We start from the raw sequence: 18908 nt of genomic DNA on the forward strand, positions 1-18908 counted from the left end.
GCATAGGTGCCGACTCTGTGGGTACTCCAGGGCCGGAGCACCCACGGGGAAAAATTGGTCGGTGTGCTGCACCCGCTGGCAGCCAAGCTCCCCACCCCCACACCCAGACTCACCTCTGTCTCCTCCCCTGAGTGCGCTGTGTCCCTACTTCTCCTCCCAGCGCTTGCCACCTGCAAAACAGCTGTTTTGCAGTGTATCTGGCTGTGGGAGGGACGGGGGAGGAGCGGGAACACGGCGCATTTAGGAGAGGAGGTGGGGAAGAGGTGGGGCCAGGGTGGGGATTTGGGGAAGGAGTCCAATAGGGCAGGGAGGAGGCAGAGTTGGGGAAGGGACTTTGGGGAAGGGGTTGGAATGGGGGCGGGGCAGGGGTGGGAGGGGCGGGGCAGGGGTGGACTTGGGCCAGGGCGGGGGGGTCGAGCACCCACCAGCTCCAGGAGAAGTTGGCGCCTATGGTTCCTTCTTACCACCAGTGATGGTCGTTGGAACTGTGGTCGCTTGCTTAGCAAGTGCTTCCCTTAGCATTCTTTCATACAGTTAGCTTAGCCTAGTTTAGTTGTAGTTAGTCTTAGTTGCTAGTGTATATATTGTATATACTGAGATTTGGGAGCAGGGTTTCCCCAATCCCACCCCTCCCCACTTGGGCTCTGGGGCATGCTGCAAGTCCAAGGCTTTAAACCCTGTGGAACCTGCAGCAAGCCTATGTCAGCAAGTGACCCCAACGACTTGTGAGTGAAGTGTCTGAGGGAAGCCCACCAAACAGAAAGGTACAAGAGCTGCAGGGCTTTCTGCCCCAGAACTAAAAAGGAGCGAGATTTCCAATTGAAGCAGTTGCTCATGGAATCTGCCCTTCATCCCCAGTCTGCTGCGGACCACCAGGACCCCGCACCGAGCACGTCCATACGGAGTGCCCCAGCATCAGTAAGTGACATGGTGCCGAGGAAGGACGCTAGTCTAAGAGACCCTTGGAACCGGTGCTCTCTGACACCGCAGGATGCATAGACAACCCGGCACCACTCACATTCACCGGTGCCATACAAGCAGCATAGAAAAGCTGACAAGGAGCGCTCACTGGTCCAGAAAACAGTGGGACTTGCAGGTACCAGGGTGTCCTGTGAAGATGCCCTCAGCAGTCCAGGCAGCAAGAGTTGGCGCCGTCAACTTCGGTTCTCACAGGGGGACTGTCAAGTCTGGCGCGCAGCAACTCCCGTGATGGGCAGTGCCAGGTGGAGGAGTTGGAGTTACCCTCCACCCTGGACACTTTTGAAGCCACCAGAGACTTGATAGAGATGATGGCTCCTCAGCCCCCAGTGATCAGAGATAAGCCCCTGGCGCTGCTGCGACCGGCGTCATCTAGAGGCAAGCCAGCCACGATGTGGCGGTCACCCTCTCCAGCCCGGCACTGTTTGCCTCAGCACTGCTCCAGATTGCCATCCTCAAGGAAACGGTCTCCAGCTCCAGACTCCACGAAGGGTTCCCCGGCACCAGTAGTACGATGCTCCCTGGCACCGACGAGGGAGCAGCAGTGATCCCCAACTCTGAGAGAGGACCAGCACTGACCCTCGGCACTGGACCCTCAGCACTGGTCCCAAGCACCGGATCCATGGCACTTGCCCCTAGCACCAAATCTATGACACCGGTCCCCGACACCTGATTCCTGGTTTTGGTCCCCGGCCCAGGCATCTTGACTTCTGTCCCCTGGATCATCAACTCAGCACAGGTCCCTGGCACAGCACCCTGTGGCTCCACTGTGGTCATCTCAGTCGAGATCCATGTCTTCGGACTCGGATGGTGACTCATACTATTCTGGTTGCAGCAGGCATAGATCTGACAAGCAACAAGATCTGACAAGATCTGACAAGCAACGGAGGGAGGCACCAATGGCGTGGCAACTTCTGGTGCAATGGCCTTTTCGGATCCCCTGGGGTCACCATCAGGCCCAGGGATTCCTTTCCAGGGGCTCCCGTTTGGTTGCCTCGGAGCACCAACCACCCCAGACATCCAAAGACCGGCCCTACGTCCCGTGCTTCCAAGGTGACCTTGGCGCAAGCCCCACAGCCAGCCTAGGTCGCAGTCAAGGCAACTCCGAGGCATGACCCATTGCAAGGCCAGGCTACTGCCACCTCAGCTATGGTCGCCACACAGGCTCCAGATGCTGAACAGGAGGCGGTCAGGGAGCCGGAGGGTCAGGAGAACCGTGTACCACCTCTGGCCGCCTCCTCTTCGTCCCCGGACGAAGTGGTGGCGGGAGCTTCAACCTCGGGCCCTCCCACAGTTGACCACAGGGCCCACCAGGACCTTCTATGAAAGATTTCCCGTAACATGGGGTTACAGGCGGAGGAGGTGATCCAGCCCAGAGACCCCATGGTCGACAACCTTGTGCCAGAGGGACCGTCCAGGGTAGCTCTGCCACTAATAAAAACTATCCAGCACAATATTAAGACTCTATGGCAGACCCCACCTCAATCCTGCCCACCTCTGGTGGTGGTAGAGCGCAAGTACTTCATACCCTCCAAGGGATATGAGTACCTGTTCTCTCATCCGCAACCATGTTCCCTCGTAGTATTGGTGGTGAATGAGAGAGAGAGACAGGCAGCAAGGGCTGGCCCCTAAATTCAAGGAGTTGAAAAGGACCTGGACCTTTTCCTTGACCTTTTCGGCAGGAAAATCTATGCAACTGGTGGCCTGCAGCTGAGGATAGCTAACCAGCAAGCTATACTCAGCAGGTACAACTTCAACTCTTGGGCCTCCATGTTGAAGTTTAAGGGGCTGATTCCACCAGACTCCAGAGCCAAGTTCTCGGCTATCTTTGATGAAGGGAAGGCAGTGGCTCAAACCTCCCTCCAGGCTTCATTGGACTTGGTGGACTCAGCCGCCCACATCCTTTCCTCAGGAGTAGCCATGAGGAGGAGCTCATGACTACAGGTGTCCGGGTTGCCCCGGAGCTGCAGCAAACCCTGCAGAACCTACCATTCGAAGGCGCAGGGTTATTTTTGGAGCAAACAGACTCCAAGCTGCACAGTCTCAAAGACTTCCTGATGACTATGAAGTTGTTGGGTATGCACACCCCGGCAACCCAATGGTGACATTTCAAGCCACAACTGCAACAGCAGCACCCATATCCTCCTCAGCCGAGCAGGATTTTTATAGGCATGGGGCAGGAACAGCAGGCACAAACCTTCCAGTCCTCCTTCTGGGCAGGGCCAAGGCCCAACAAAACCTTCATTGGGCTCTAAAAAGGCCTTTTGAAGGTGCACCCAAGGATGCTGCAGTTGCCATTACATCAGATCCTTTCCCCTGTTTTATGAATCGTCTGTCCCACTTCTACCATGCTTGGTCCCAAATAACATCGGATCACTGGGTTCTTCGCACGGTAGAAGTGGGATATTCTCTCCAATTCTTCTCATTCCCCCCTTCCCTGTCCCTCTTCAGGGACCCTTCTCATGAGCAACTCCTTATCCAGGAGGTGAAGATGCTCCTCGCAGCAGGAGCAGTGGAGGAAATTCCTCAGGAGCTAAGGGGCAAGGGATTCTATTCCCACTGTTTCCTAATCCCCAAAGCCAAGGGGTGTGTGTGTCTCTCACCCATCCTAGACCTGCGAGGACTCAACAGATTCATGATGAGTGTTCACCAAGTGCATGTTGGTCATAGCAGCCTTCCTCCGGAGGAGGCAGGTGCAGGTATATCCCTACCTCGATGACTGGCTACTAAGTGGATGCTCCAGGGAGCAGGTAGCGTCTCAAGTCTGATTAGTCAGATCCACTTTCAAGAGACTGGAACTCCTCCTCAATGTGAACAAGTCAACCTGATCATCGACTCAAAGAATAGAATTCATCGGGGTGGTGCTCGACTCGGTACAGGCAAGGGCGTTCCTGCTAGAAACCTGATTCCAAGCCATAACAGACATTATTCAAAGCCTCAGGTGGTACCCGACCGCCACAGGAAGGGGATGCCTGAGCCTCCTAGGCCACATGGCGGCCTGCACTTACGTGGTCCACCATGCCAGACTGAGGCTCAGGCCACTCCAGGCATGGCTTGCTTTGGCATACTGCCTGGGACATGACAGCCTGGACGTAGTGGTCATGGTGCCAGGGCAAGTACTCAAGTCCTTCCAATGGTGACTTGACCCTTGGGCAGTCTGCAAGGGAGTCCCCTTCAACAGCCCCCAGCCCTCTTTGTCCCTTGAAACAGACGCGTCAGCTCTGGGATGGGGCATGCATTTGGGAGATCTACAAACACAGGGCCTATGGTCACGGGAGGAGCTTCCCCTTCATATCAACATCAAGGAGCTCAGGGCAGTATGGCTAGCATGCCAAACCTTTCTGGCCTGTCTATGAGGTCAGTGCGTGGCAGTGATTATGGACAACACCATGGCCATGTTTTACATCAACAAGCAGGGTGGGGCCCGTTACTCACCCCTATGTTGAGAAGCCCTCCAGCTATGGGAATTTTGCATAGCCCACTCTATTCAGCTGGAGGCGTCATGTCTCGCAGGAGTGCAGAAAAAACTAGCAGACCACCTCGGTTGATCGTTCCTCAATCACAAGAGGTCCATCCGTCCAGACGGCATACACTCCATCTTCCAAGGGTGTGGGTTTCCCCAGGTCAACTTGTTTGCCACCAGCAGCAACAGGAAGTGTCCAATGTTCTGTTCCTTCCAGCGTCACAGTCGTGGCTCGATCACGGACGTGTTTCTGCTTCCCTGGGGAGGCCACCTGTTGTATGCCTGTCCCCCGATCCCTCTCGTGCACAAGGTACTTCTCAAGGTCCACAGGGACAGAGCAGAGGTAATTCTGGTGGTCCCGGTGTGGCCCCGACAACACTGGTACACCACGGCCCTGGATCTGTCAGTGGACACTCCGATTGAGTTACCACTGCATCCTGATCTGATCACTCAGGACCACAGCTGCCTTCACCATCCCGACCTCCAGTCCCTCCATCTCACAGCCTGGTTGGGATGGTTAAACCCCATGGAGCTTCTATGTTCAGAACCAGTAGGGGAGGTCCTACTTGGCAGTAGGAAACCATCTACTAGAGCCACAAATCTAGCTAAGTGGAAAAGGGTTACTTGCTGGTGTGCCCAGCAGTGTGCACCTCCACTACAGGCGTCTATACCTCTCATTCAAGAGTACCTTCTGTACCTGAAACAACAAGGACTGGCAGTGTCATCCATCAAGGTAGACCTCGCTGCTATCTCAGCCTTCCACCCGGGAGCGTCTGACTGATCTGTATTTGCTAACCCCATAGTAGGCCGTTTCCTGGAGGGTTTAGAATGCCTACATCTTCAGATCAGACAGCCTGTCCCAGCGTGGGACCTCAATCTTGTCCTCTCCGAATTAATGGGGCCCCCTTTTCAGCCAATAGCGACTTGCTTCCTTCTCTATCTGTCGTGGAAGGTAGCCTTCCTGTTGGCCATCACATCAGCTAGGAGGGTGTCAGAGCTAAAGGCCCTTACCTCTGATCCACCCTACATGATCTTCCACAAGGATAAGGTGCAACTCAGGCCTCACCCAGCCTTTCTTCCCAAGGTAGTGTCACTCTTTCATACTAGCGAAGACATTTTTCTACCTGTCTTCTATCCTAAGCCTCATGCCAGTAGCCGTGAGCAGAGGCTACAGTCATTGGATGTTCGGTGGGCGCTAGCATTCTACATAGAGTGCACTAAGCCATTCAAGAATCGAACCAGCTGTTCGTAGCGGTAGCAGATCAGATGAAAGGACTCCCAGTCTCATCTCAAAGACTATCTTCCTGGATCACATCCTGCAACCACATGTGATACGAGCTGGCCAAAATACCAGCCCCAGCACTTACGGCACATTCCATGAGGGCACAGGCCTCGTCAACGGCGTTCCTGGCCCAAATCCTGATACAAGAAATTTGCAGGGCAGCAATGTGGTACTCAATGCATCTGTTTACCTCTCACTCTGCTATTACCCAACACACAAGATATGATGCAGTGGTGCTCCAATCAGCGATTCCTTAACTCCAACTCCACCTCCAGGGTATAGCTTGGGAGTCGCCTGATTGGAATTGCCATGGACAAGCACTCAAAGAAGAAAAAATGGTTACTTACCTTCTCGTAACTGTTGTTCTTCAAGATGTGTTGTTCATGTCCATTCCAATACCCACCCTCCTACCCCTCTGTCGAAGTAGCTGGCAAGAAGGACCTGAGGAGGGACTGGGTCGGCAGGATCATATATTGAGCACCATGAAGGCGTGACTTCAGGGGGCTCCACAGCCAACCTGATGGAACCTGCTAAGGGAAAACTTTCCAATGACTGTGCATGCGGCGCGCGCACACCTGATTGGAATGGACATGAACAACACATCTCAAAGAACAACAATTATGAGACGGTGAGTAACCATTTTTTAAGACACTAAAGGATTGTCTGGCAGCATGATATTTTGGGTAAGATCCAAACTAATACTGACCTGGTAACGTGGCTGACCCTTTGGGGTCAGAAGAACATTTTCTATAGTGAGCAGAGTTTAAAAATAACTTTTCACCATACTGGACCTAGGTGTTGATTGGGAGTCAGAGAACTGGAATGCAATAAAGGGGGCTGTGTGGTTTCTTTTTTTTAGCTACTTGATAATCAGTGTGGGGTATCAGAAACACAGTTTGTGACTGGTTGGTGAGTTTAACTTCAGTGTTAACTATCAGTTCTGGGAGTGTCTGCGCTCCCTTTTGCAGCCTTCCCTGACCTTGGCATTTTCAGTGAGGGTTGCCCCAGTCGCCCAAGATCACATCTACTGCATTGGAGCTCTGTAGAGTTTGGCTCCACAGGAAAGTCCAGGTGTCCATATTGCTGTCCAAGCTGAACAGAAGTGGCAGAAGAAGATAAAGGGTCTCAAGGTACTGTATAATAAGGCCTGGATGCAAACAGCCACTCTGGTGCAGGGAAGAAAACCTGCCTTTTTTATGAGCTATTAGAGCATTTGGCCAGTTATGTGGGTATCTACCAAGCTGGACTTGATTGTGTACATCCTGCATTGGACTCTTGAGTGACCGGGAGTCAGAAGAAGACAACACCATTGCTGGGTGCCAGTAATGAAACTGGGACATGGACAAAAATGCTACTGAGCTCATGTGAGTGTCCTAAGACCTGTTCTTGGAGGCAGATGCAGTGAGAGCAGAACTGAGTAAGCTCAGGGGAATGACAGCTCAGGAGACAAGAGGTTCTACTCAAAGTATCTCGCTATCTTTTGTTATTTTTACTGATGTGGATGTGGCCTGAACACATCCACCTGGGGGCTGGTTTCAGGTCTGCATGGTCACTGCATGGTCACTGTTTTTTAAAGACCAGACGCAGTCTTCCTGTGAATGAAAATTCCCCTCTTCCCCGTCTTCTTCCCTCACTCCCAACTCTACTGTAGCAAAAGTAATAGGACCCTTCCAACAGCCTCACCCAACCAGCAAGCTAAGCACAGCAGTTGGCTAAGCCATGCTACGTGACTGAATTCAAAATGGTGGCCAAGCAAGGGAAAGTTCAAAAAGCCCCAATGCCAAATGGTTATGCTCGGTCTGAGAGAAGCTCTATTATGGAGTGGGGAGTGTGTGCTCCTCTGCCCGCCTGTGAAAAGCCCAAAGATTTAAAAAAATACCTTAGTATCATGTACTTTATCTGACCACTTTATGTAAACATTTGGGAACTGGCCATGAAGGGGTTAAAGTAAAGAAAGAATTGGGGAGAGTGTAGCTTTCCCATCTCTTTCCTCTTCTTTGCTAGGGTAAGCAGTGCTCCCTCACAGCTGCCCCTACTCCTTGGCCAGTGTGGCAAGAGCCTCTCCTGTTTCAGTTTACTTCAACCACTGGCCATGATGATTCATCAAAGAGTACATCACCATACCACTGTTTTAGATTTGATGCTATATTATTTGGCTTTGGCTTGATGGGAGCACACATGGAATGGGTATATGGGTTCCGCCCGTAGTCCCATCTCAGTTCAGGAAACATGTTCATATTCCTCTGTAATTTGGGACACATTTGCCACCTTGGTAACAGAACACTGCAGCATTTGATTGCAATGCTGCCAACTCTTGTGATTGTATTGTGTATCATGCTATTTGTGTTTTTTGTAGAGGCCCGGCTCCTAGAGACAAGTGACAACATGAGAAACCCAGCTTTCATTTTATTTAAAAAGTGAGTTTCCACCCCTCATGGTTGCAGAGCAAAGCTTGAAAATGTGACTCAAGTGTACCCTATAGGCTCAAAAACCAGAAGGCAAATAAAAACAACCCCAAATGTATTCCTTTTTAAAAAAAAATCTCATGACTTTTGCAGCCTGATTTGTGATCTCCAAACACTTAAGATTGGCAGTACTGTGACGGTATTGCCATGCAGCACAGCAGTACCGAGAGCGGGCTTCATGTTCCACAGGTGACTGCTGCTTTCTCTTTCACATGGAGCACAGTGACCATCCCAATGGTCTGGAGCTGCAACATGAGAGCCAGCTTCTCACAGAGGTAGCTAAAGGTCTCTTTCCTTGCCTGAAAGTTCTGCAGCCACTGTTCTCTCTCCCAGGTCTTCAGAACAACTCTGTCCCACCAGGCCATCGTACAGATCCTGACATGAAAGTGACGCTCCACCCAGTCAATTTCACATTCACGCAACTCATGCTTCTGGTTAGCAAGGTGGCTGTGGGGGATAAATGGAGCCTCCATCACTAAGCTGCAGTGTGCTTTCCATTAATTGCTAGTCTCGCTTTTCCCATGTGTATTGCTGAGACACCTTGATGAAATGCTTGGTGCTATGTTTTCAGGGCTGGGGTCCTGAGCAAAGAGTTAGTTCTGGTCACTTAGTCACTTAACTCCATTTTGGGAATACCTTGTGAAAATTGATGTACTTCCCAGGAAATTTGTCCCTTTTTCATATGATTTCTTTGGGCTTCCCAAATGCCTTTCCAACTGCCTCACAAGCCATTGTTTAAGAGAGCTGTGCCATCAACTAATATTCTTCTTTGACAAGGTAACAAGCTTTGTGGATGCGGGAAGCAGTAGATGTGATGTCTCTCAACTTTAGTAAGGCTTTTGATACTGTCTCACATGATCCTCTTGTAAACAAACTAGGGAAATACAGCCTAAATGGTGCTACTATAAGGTGGGTGAATAACTGGTTGGAAAATCATACTCAGAGAGTAGTTATCAATGATTCACAGTTAAGCTGAATAGACATATCAAGTGGGGTCCCGCAGGGACCTGTCCTGGGTCTGGTTCTATTCAGTATCTTCCTAAATGATTTGGATAATGGCCTAAAGAGTACACTTATAAAGTTTGTGGATGGAGTGCAGGTTGGGAGGGTTGCAAGCACTTTGTAGGACAGGATTAGAATTCAAAATGATCTTGACAAACTGGAGCAATGGTCTAAAATAAATAGGATGAAATTCAGTAAGGACAAATGCAAAGTACTTCACTTAAGAAGGAATAATCAACTGCACAAATACAAAATGGGAAATGACTGTCTATGATGGAGTAACTGCAGAAAAGGAGCCAGGGGTTATAGTGGATCACAAACTAAATATGAGTTGAAAATATAATACTGTTGCAGACAACATTCTGGGATGTATTAGTAGGAGTGTTGAAAGCAAGACATGAGAAGTAATTCTTCCACTCCACTCAGCACTGATAAGACCTCAGCTAAAGTATTGTGTCCAGTTCTGGGCACCACACTTGGGGAAAGATGTGCACAAATTGGAGAAAGTCCAAAGGAGAGCAACAAAAATGATTAAAGGTCTAGAAAACATGACGTAAGAGGAAAGATTGAAAAAACTGGCTTGTTTTAGTCTGGAGAAGAGAAGACTGAGGGGGAACATGATAACAGTCTTCAAGTATGTAAAAGGTTGTTATAAAGAGGAGGGTGATAAATTCTTCTCCTTATCCACTGAGGACAGGAGAAGAAGCAATGGTCTTAAATTGCAGCAAGCGAGATTTAGGTTGGACATTAGGAAAAACTTCCTATCAGGGTAATTAAGCACTGGAACAAGTTACCTAGGGAGGTTGTGGAATCTCCATCACTTGAGGTTTTTAAGAACACGTTAGACAAACACCTGTCAGGGATGGACTAATACCTAGTCCTGCCTCAGTGCAGGGGACTGGGCTAGATGACCTACAGAGGCCCCTTCGAGTCCTACAGTTCTATGATTCTAAGGTACCCAAGGGCAATGCCCCTACAATACTTAACTAGAGTGCTGAGCGTAGAGGTGGAGCATAACCCCACCCAAAACAGGATAGCAAGAAGAGCTGCACTGCATCATTGATGTACACACTGGTGCAGTCCCACCAGTTCAACTGGCAATAGGGCAATTACTAGTGTGGAGGCCCCCACTGTGTGGCAGAGCTGCAGTTTAGAAGGCAAACGTTCCCTATTCTCAAGCTTGTGTTTGTTCCTCCACACCAGGCCCTGTCAGTAAAGCTGCCTCAAACCCAAACTTTTGTAGTTAAAAAAGAAATCAGTTAACTCTTTTAAATTGTGTTAGTAATTTGTGTGTGTGTATGTCTAAACTGCCTGTATCTATCTGGGAGCAGGAGGAGATGATTCAGAATACCATTTGAAACACTGTTCTTATGAGCTCTGCAGAGATGAAAGGTTCAGAGAAACAACCAAACTCCTGAGTACCTAAGCTAGCTGACTCTCTGAAACTCTTGAGATTGGCCCAAACACACAGTAAAAGCATGAGGCTTTAATGTCTCTGCCTCCCTAGTCAATGTGTAAGGATTACAGACAACAACATGGAAAAGGCTTGCAAGGGTTACCAGCCTGGGACAGGGAAGGGCGGGGAGCGGAAGGCAAAGGGGGAATTGAGGCACTATTACAATCATCAGATCAAGCCACAGGGTGGAGGAGAATTTTCCAGATCCTCTGACCTTAAGTTTGGGGAGTGAGAGGAAGAGGAAGCACATTTACACAGATCCTCTGTCAGAGCTTCCTGAGGGAGGGGGACTCTGTCCTTCTGTCCCTGTGCTACATCTAAGGACACACACATACACAGCTAAATAAACATGTGACTGACATTTAAAGTACAAACATAAGAGAAAATGTAATTTGTGGGACTCTTTTATTAATGGAACTGTTCCCAAATCCTTCACATCTTAAAAATAAAGAATTGTTCCATGCTGTAAAATGAGTGTATTTACTAGACAGTAATAATGCTTTGCATTCCAGTAGCACTTTTTATAGGTTCAGAGATACCAAGGACAGAAGAAACCATAACCATATCATAAACCATTTAAACAATAAACAATATTATCATAAACATCGTTCAGAGCCTCTGTAGAACACAGGCCATAGAATTTCCCCAAAGTAATTCCTAGAGAAGACCTTTTAGAAAAACATCCAATCTTGCTTTAAAATTGTTGGTGATGAAGAATCCACCATGACACTTGGTAAGTCTGAATCTCTAGCTTCAACTTCCAGCCTTTGGATTGTGTTAAACCTCTCTCTGCTAGACTAAAGAGCCCACTACTAAATATTTGTTCCCCATGCAGATATTTATAGACTGTAACCAAGTCGCTCCTTAACCTTCTCTTTGTTAAGATAAATATATTGAGCTCCTTGAGTCTATCGCTATAAACCACGTTTTCTAATCCTTTAATCATTCTTGGGATTACCTTGGAAGGCAGGCCAGTCCTCGCTTACAGACAGCTCCCCAACCTGAAGCAAATACGCACCAGCAACTACACACCACACCACAGAAACACTAACCCGGGAACCAATCCCTGTAGCAAACCTCGTTGCCTACTCTGTTCCCATATCTACTCTAGTGACACCATCAGAGGACCCAACCACATCATCAGAGGCTCGTTCACCTGCATATCTACCAATGTGATATATGCCATCATGTGCCAGCAATGCCCCTCTGCCATGTACATTGACCAAACTGGACAGTCCCTACGTAAAAGAATAAATGGACACAAATCGGACATCAGGAACAGTATCCTACAAAAGCCAGTGGGAGAACACTTCAGTCTTCCTGGACATTGTACAACAGATTTGAAAGTAGCTATACTTGAACAAAAAAACTTCCGAAACAGACTTCAAAGAGAAACAGCAGAACTAAAATTCATTTGCAAATTTAATACCATTAATTTGGGCTTGAATAGGGACTGGGAGTGGCTGGCTCATTACAAAAGCAGCTTTGCCTCTCCTGGAACTGACACCTCCTCATCTATTATTGGGAGTGGACTACATCCACCCTGATCGAATTGGCCCTGTCAACACTGGTTCTCCACTTGTGAGGTAACTCCCTTCTCTTCATGTGTCAGTATATTTATGTTTGCATCTGTAATTTTCACTCCATGCAGCTGAAGAAGTGGGGTTTTTACCCATGAAATCTGATGCTCAAATAAATCTGTTAGTCTTTAAGGTGCGGCCGGACTCCTTGTTGTTTTTGTGGATACAGACCAACACGGCTACCCCCTGATACTTAATCATTCTCCTGGCTCCTCTCTGAACCTTCTCCAATTTATCAACATCCTTCTTGAATTGTGGACACCAGAACTGGACACAGTACTCCAGCAGCGGTCGCACAAGTGCCAAATATAAAGGTAAAATAACCTCTCTATTCCTACTCAAGATTCCCGTTTACACACCCCAGCATTGCATTAGCTCTTTTGGCCACAGCATCACATTAGGAGCTCATGTTCCGCTGATTATTCACCATGACTCCCAAATCTTTTTCAGAGTCACTACTTCCTAGGACAGAGTCCTCAGTCATGTAAGTGTGACAAGGGCGACCAGGTGCCAGCTTATGCCAAGGCCCCTATGCCTCACTGAATACTGACAAATGCATAGCTGGGAACCAATCTGGCTCAGCTGTGCTTTAGCATTGTTAAAGTAGATGTTCAGTTGATAAGAATGTGTTTAGTGTTTAGACCTGATAAAATGCTTGTAGAATGCTGCATGTATTGATCTCACTTATAACATCAGGGGTGGGCAAACTTTTTGGCCCAAGGACCACATCTGGGAATAGAAATTGTACGGTGGGCCATGAATGCTCACAGAATTGGGGTTGGGATGCGGGAGGGGGTGAGGGCTCTGGTTGGGGGTGAGGGCTCCAGGTGGGGCCAGAAATGAAGAGTTCAGGGTGCGGGAGGGGGCTCTGGGCTGGGGCGGAGGAGTGGGGTGCGGAGTAGGGGGAGGGCTCTGACTGGCGGTGCGGGCTCTGGGGTGGGGCTGCGGATGAGGAGTTTGGGGTACAGGAGGGTGCTCCTGGCTGGGATCGAGGGGTTCTGAGGGCAGGAGGGGGATTAGGGCTGGGGCAGGGGGTTGGGGTGTGGGGGGGTGAGGGATCCGGGTGGGAATACAGGCTCTGGGGTGGGGCTGTGGATGAGGAGTTTGGGGTGCAGGAGGGTGCTCCAGGCTGGAACTGACAGGTTCGGAGGGCAGGAGGGGGATCAGGGCTGGGGCAGAGTGTTGGGGTATGGGGAGAGGCTCAGGGGTGCAGGCTCCTGGTGGCGTTTACCTCAAGTGGCTCCAAGAAGCAGCGGCATGTCCCTTCTCCAGCTTCTATGCAGCGGTGCGGCCAGGCGGCTCTGTGAGCTGCGCCACCTGCAGGCTCCCATTGCCTGTGGTTCCTGGCCAATGGGAGCTGTGGGTGGTGGCGCTTGGGGCAGGGACAGCATGCGGAGCGGAGCCCCCTGGCTGCCCCTACACATAGGAGCTAGAGGGGAGCCATACCACTGCTTCTAGGAGCCACGTGGAGTGGCCCCTGACCCTGCTCCCCGGCTGGAGTGTGGCAAGCCCCAGACACCACTCCCCAGCAGTAGTTTGAGGGCCAGATTAAAATGGCTGGTGGGCCAGATCCGGCCTGCAGGCTGTAGTTTGCCCACCCCTAGTCTCCATTGTAAACCTCCATAACTGTGTAACTCCTCAAACAGGAGAGAAACCTTTTCTAAAGCAAAGGCTGGCTTCCTACAGAAGATGTTAAATCCTGCCCAATGAGAAGGCCTTTGAAACCAAATAAGCCATTGTGGGACATCATAGAAGATAGACTTTGTTTATTGCATTCCTCCCCCCTGCCCCCACCAGGAAGAGGAGCCCTGTGCATGAACTCATCCCATCAGCTTGGACTCTGGGGATAAAATCCCTGACAAGGAGAAACTAGGTTCTTTTTGCTGCTTGGACTCTAAAGGGGAAAGAAGCACTAAGCACAAGCAAAGACCCCCAGGTGTTTTGCCAGGCTTAGCCCTAAAGGACATATAAAGTTTGCATATTATAGCAGCTACTATCATCTTTTGGAACCTAAGACTGAGCCTTATTTGTGTGTGTATGTTTACTTGCTTTAACCTTGTAAATACCTCTCATTCGTTTTTCCTAGTTAATAAATCTTTATAGTTTATTATAGGATTGGCTACAAAGCATTATCTTTCATCTGAGATCTGAAGTACAGTTGATTTGGGGTAAGTGACTAGTCCTTTGGAACTGGGAGTAACCTGGATATTGTTGTGATTTTGGGTGTACGGGGCCGTCTATCACAAAGACAGGCTTGCCTGGGTGGCAAGATAGACAGAAGTGCCCAAGGGGACCGTCTGTGACTCCATGTTAAGGCTGTTACAGTGCTTTTGGAGTTCACTCTTGTTATTTGGTTGGTAATATCTAATTATACAGCCAATTTGAGGTTTGTGCCCTGTTCCTGGACAGTCTGCCCTGAGGTTGGTACTCACGGTCATGACCCATTCCAGACAGCTTGACGGTCTTTTTCCCTAGATGTATACATTTAGCCATATTAAAACACATGTTGTTTGCCTGTGTCCAGTTTACCATGCTCTGAATCAGTGACCTGTCCTCTTCATTATTTACGACTTCCCCCATTTTTGTGTCATCTGAAAACTTTATCTGTGATTATTTTGTGTTTTCTTCCAGATCATTGATAAAAATGTTACATAGAATAAGGCCAAGGCTGAACCCGGCAGGAGCCCACTTGAAATACACCCTCTCAATGACAATTCCCCATTTACAGTTACATTATGAGACCTACCAGTTAGCCAGTTTTTAATCCATTTAGTGGATGCCATGTTAATTTTATATGGGTCTAGTTTTTTAATCAAAATGTTGTGCAGTACCAAGTCAAACACCTTACAGAAGTCTAAGTATATTACGCCAACACTATTACCTCTAGCAACCAAATCTGTAATCTCATAAAAAAAATCAAGTTAGTTTGACAGGATCTATTTTCCATAAACCCATGTCGATTTGCATTAATTACATTACCATCCTCTAATCCTTTATTAATTTTTATTTCTAAAGGGTATCAAAATGTTTTACAAAGTATCAAGCCTGACAATACCACTTGGAAGTACAATAAATCCTTAAAAGATGGGGAAACTGAGGCACAGAACGTAAATGTCTTGCTTGGGGTTATGCAGGAAGCCTGTGGCAGAGCTGGGCATAGAGCAAAACTCTCCCAATTCCCAGTCCTACACTTTGGGTCTGATCCAAAGTCTATTGAAGTCAATTGGAGTCTTTGCATTGACTTAACTGAGCGATGGATAAGGCCTTTTAACCACAAGTACTTTGCTTAAACAAAAAACCAAAAAACAATGCCTCATTCCTACCTGATTACCCCAATACAAAGCTCTGTTACAGAAAGGTGTTTTAGAAGTAGGAGAATACCTTAGACTTTCTGATTTTACTACAGTGAATTTCTGCTGGATCTCTCTATGGTATTTGATACTGTTGATCACCAGATACTCCTGCTCCACCATCAAGAAGCTGCATGGGTGAACAGAAATGCCTCTCAGACTGAACCCAGAAAGACAATATTGACAACTGCTCATCTGTTCGCAGAACCCTCTTCCCAGGGCCTCTCATTGTTTCGTTCTGTCTACCATCCTACTCAACATCTATATGAGGCCACTGGGGGACCTGATTAGACAATATGGGATGAAACGCCAGCCACATGCAGATGATACCCAGCCCTCCACTGCTTTCACACAGATAATTAGCAGCAGCATCTCCCAGCTCTCCCAATGCCTATCAGAGAGATGAAGAACAGCTGGCTAAAGCTGAACCCAGGCAACTCAAAGGTAAATGCTGGTAGGAAGAGGAAAGTGCTTTGAAGAATTCACCTCCTCCATAACATCCCCTTTTACTAACTGTGTACTGACTAAAAATATTTCTTCACATTTTCATACCTTGGACTCCTATGCGTCTAGGTAGCCAAATAGACATGTCAGCTAAAAATGCTCCCTTCCGCCTGTGGCTGGCCATAAGACTGCATCCTCTTGCTACAGAGATCCATGCATTTGTAACCTTCAGGCTTAGTTTACTGAAACTCATTGTATCTAAAGATTAATCCACTCATGCACTTTGAAAAAATTCATTTGGTACAAAATGCAGCAGCACATCTGCTGAGCAAAGCAGGGCAGCAGGAACACATCACAACCATCACTCAACTCTACACTGGTCCACAGTAAATACAGTGCCCAATTCAAGGTCTCTGTTCTAATATCAAAAGTCGCCATGAGATTGGCCTGAGCTACCTAAGAGATCACATCACCATCCATGACCAAGACCTCCCTTTACAGCTATGACCTGCTGGAACAATGAAACTGTTGCCCAATAGGAAGAGGCTTACAGGTGTGGGACCTCAACTATGGAATTCACCCCCATAAGAGACAGGAATGACCATATACCCCACAACACCCAGAACCAAAGGCAAAACTAATGTCTTCAACTTAACTTTCCGACATAGCGAATCTGACCCAGTTAAATGCACTCATAAAAATAGCTACTACCTAGCTGAGATTTTAGTTCTACAGGTGGGGAAGAGAGAGACTGTTTATTCTTGAGGTTTTTTATTGTTATTTTTTAATTACTTGGAAGGCACTCAGATCTGATGGTGCTAAAGAGGTAGGCAGTGCTCTCATGTCAGCAGCACTTTGAAAGAAGGGGTTGGTAATCTACCTCTTTCCCCTCTGTGGGTCATCAGCTGAATCTGGAATTCCTTCACATGCTGAATTAGGAGTTTCTGACGGTTCCCAGCTGGCTCCTCAGTTCTCTTTGATGAGTCTGAAACAAGAGGAAATGATCCCACTTGTCCTCCTTGAGCTCAGGAAGGCTGATGTCCAAGTTTTCTGCTGAATGCTTTTACTCTGTCGTGCATGGACCAAACATTCCCGTTCAGCTTGTTTAAGTGCCCAAAGGGGCTAAACATACCACCCCAGGTGGATTCTCAAAGGTGCCAGCAAGGGATGAACACTGCTTTTGTCAGGACAAGCTGCACTTCTGTTCTTAACTTAAGCTCTCATTGGAACCCCTTGGCATAATCTTTTTCACCAAATGACTTGCCTGTTTTTGCTGCCTCTCAGTCAGAACTGAGCTCCAACAAATACTCAATGACATGTGAGGCTCAGCAGCACCCTCTGGCCTTAGCAATTTCAGCAAATACAGCTCGTCTTCCAATTCAGTGACACGTTGGTCAAACTCTGTGTACAGGGGGACTTGCACTTTGTGGCATACATGTTCTATGCTTTTTAATGTGGCTTCTCTTGTTATATAGAAGGTAAATCCTGGAACACCCCAGTGCTGTTTTATTTGCAGAAGCTGTGGCAGCCCATGGCCCACACTCAGATTCTACCCTGAAAAGAGGAATTATTTCAGGGTGTTCAATGGCCTGTGTTATACGGGAGGTCAGACTGGATGATCACAATGGTCTCATCTAGCTTTAGAATCTCTGAAACACCAGTTCACACTGACCCACTAGCTAAAGTTTTCAGGTTACAAGAAAATGATGTCTTAAAATAGACACAGTACTACAGGGCTTCTTTTGAGTATCATTTTTAAAAATAATGTTTAATGTATTGAATTATTTTTTGCAAAGTGTTATATTTTTCATATGACCTAGTGACCACCCCTCAGAGGGTTATGACTCGAGCCTTGGTCTAATGTAATAAAACAGTATGCAATCTGAAATAATGCAGTGAATTATTCAGTCTCCCCTGCATCCAATGATGTGATTTTTTACTGGTAGTAATGACAGGTTTCAGAGTAGCAGCCGTGTTAGTCTGTATCCGCAAAAAGAAAAGGAGAACTTGTGGCACCTAAGAGACTAACAAATTTATTTGAGCATAACCTTTTGTGAGCTACAGCTCACTTCATCAGATGCATTCAGTGGAAAATACAGTGGGGAGATTTATATACACAGAGAACATGAAACAATGGGTGTTACCACACACACTGTAACGAGAGTGATCAGGTAAGGTGAGCTATTACCAGCAGGAGAACGGGGGGGGGGGCGGCGGCTTGTGTAGTGATAATCAAGTTGGGCCATTTTCAGCAGTTGACAAGAATGTCTGAGGAACAGTGGGGGGAGGGGGAGGGAGCGGGGCGGCGGGAGAATAAACATGGGGAAATAGTTTTACTTTGTGTAATGACCCATCCACTCCCAGTCTTTATTCAAGCCTAAGTTATTTATATCCAGTTTGCAAATTAATTCCAATTCAGCAGTCTCTCATTGGAGTCTGTTTTTGAAGTTTTTTTGTTGAAGAATTGCCACTTTTAGGTCTGTAATCGAGTGACCAAAGAGATTGCAGTGTTCTCCGACTGGTTTTTAAATGTTATAATTCTTGACGTCTGATTTGTGTCCATTTATTCTTTTATGTAGTGACTGTCCACTTTGGCCAATGTACACGGCAGAGGGGCATTGCTGGCACATGATGGCATATATCACATTGGTAGATATGCAGGTGAACGAGTCTCTGATAGTGTGGCTGATGTGATTAGGCCTTATGATGGTGTCCCCTGAATAGATATGTGGACACAGTTGGCAACGGGCTTTGTTGCAAAGATAGGTTCCTGGGTTAGTGGTTCCGTTGTGTGGTGTGTGGTTGCTGGTGAGTATTTGCTTCAGGTTGGGGGGCTGTCTGTAAGCAAGGACTGGCCTGTCTCCCAAGATCTGTGAGAGTGATGGGTC

The sequence above is a fragment of the Natator depressus genome, chromosome 1 (genome assembly GCF_965152275.1).
Source record: "Natator depressus isolate rNatDep1 chromosome 1, rNatDep2.hap1, whole genome shotgun sequence".
Lineage (NCBI taxonomy): Eukaryota > Metazoa > Chordata > Testudines > Cheloniidae > Natator > Natator depressus.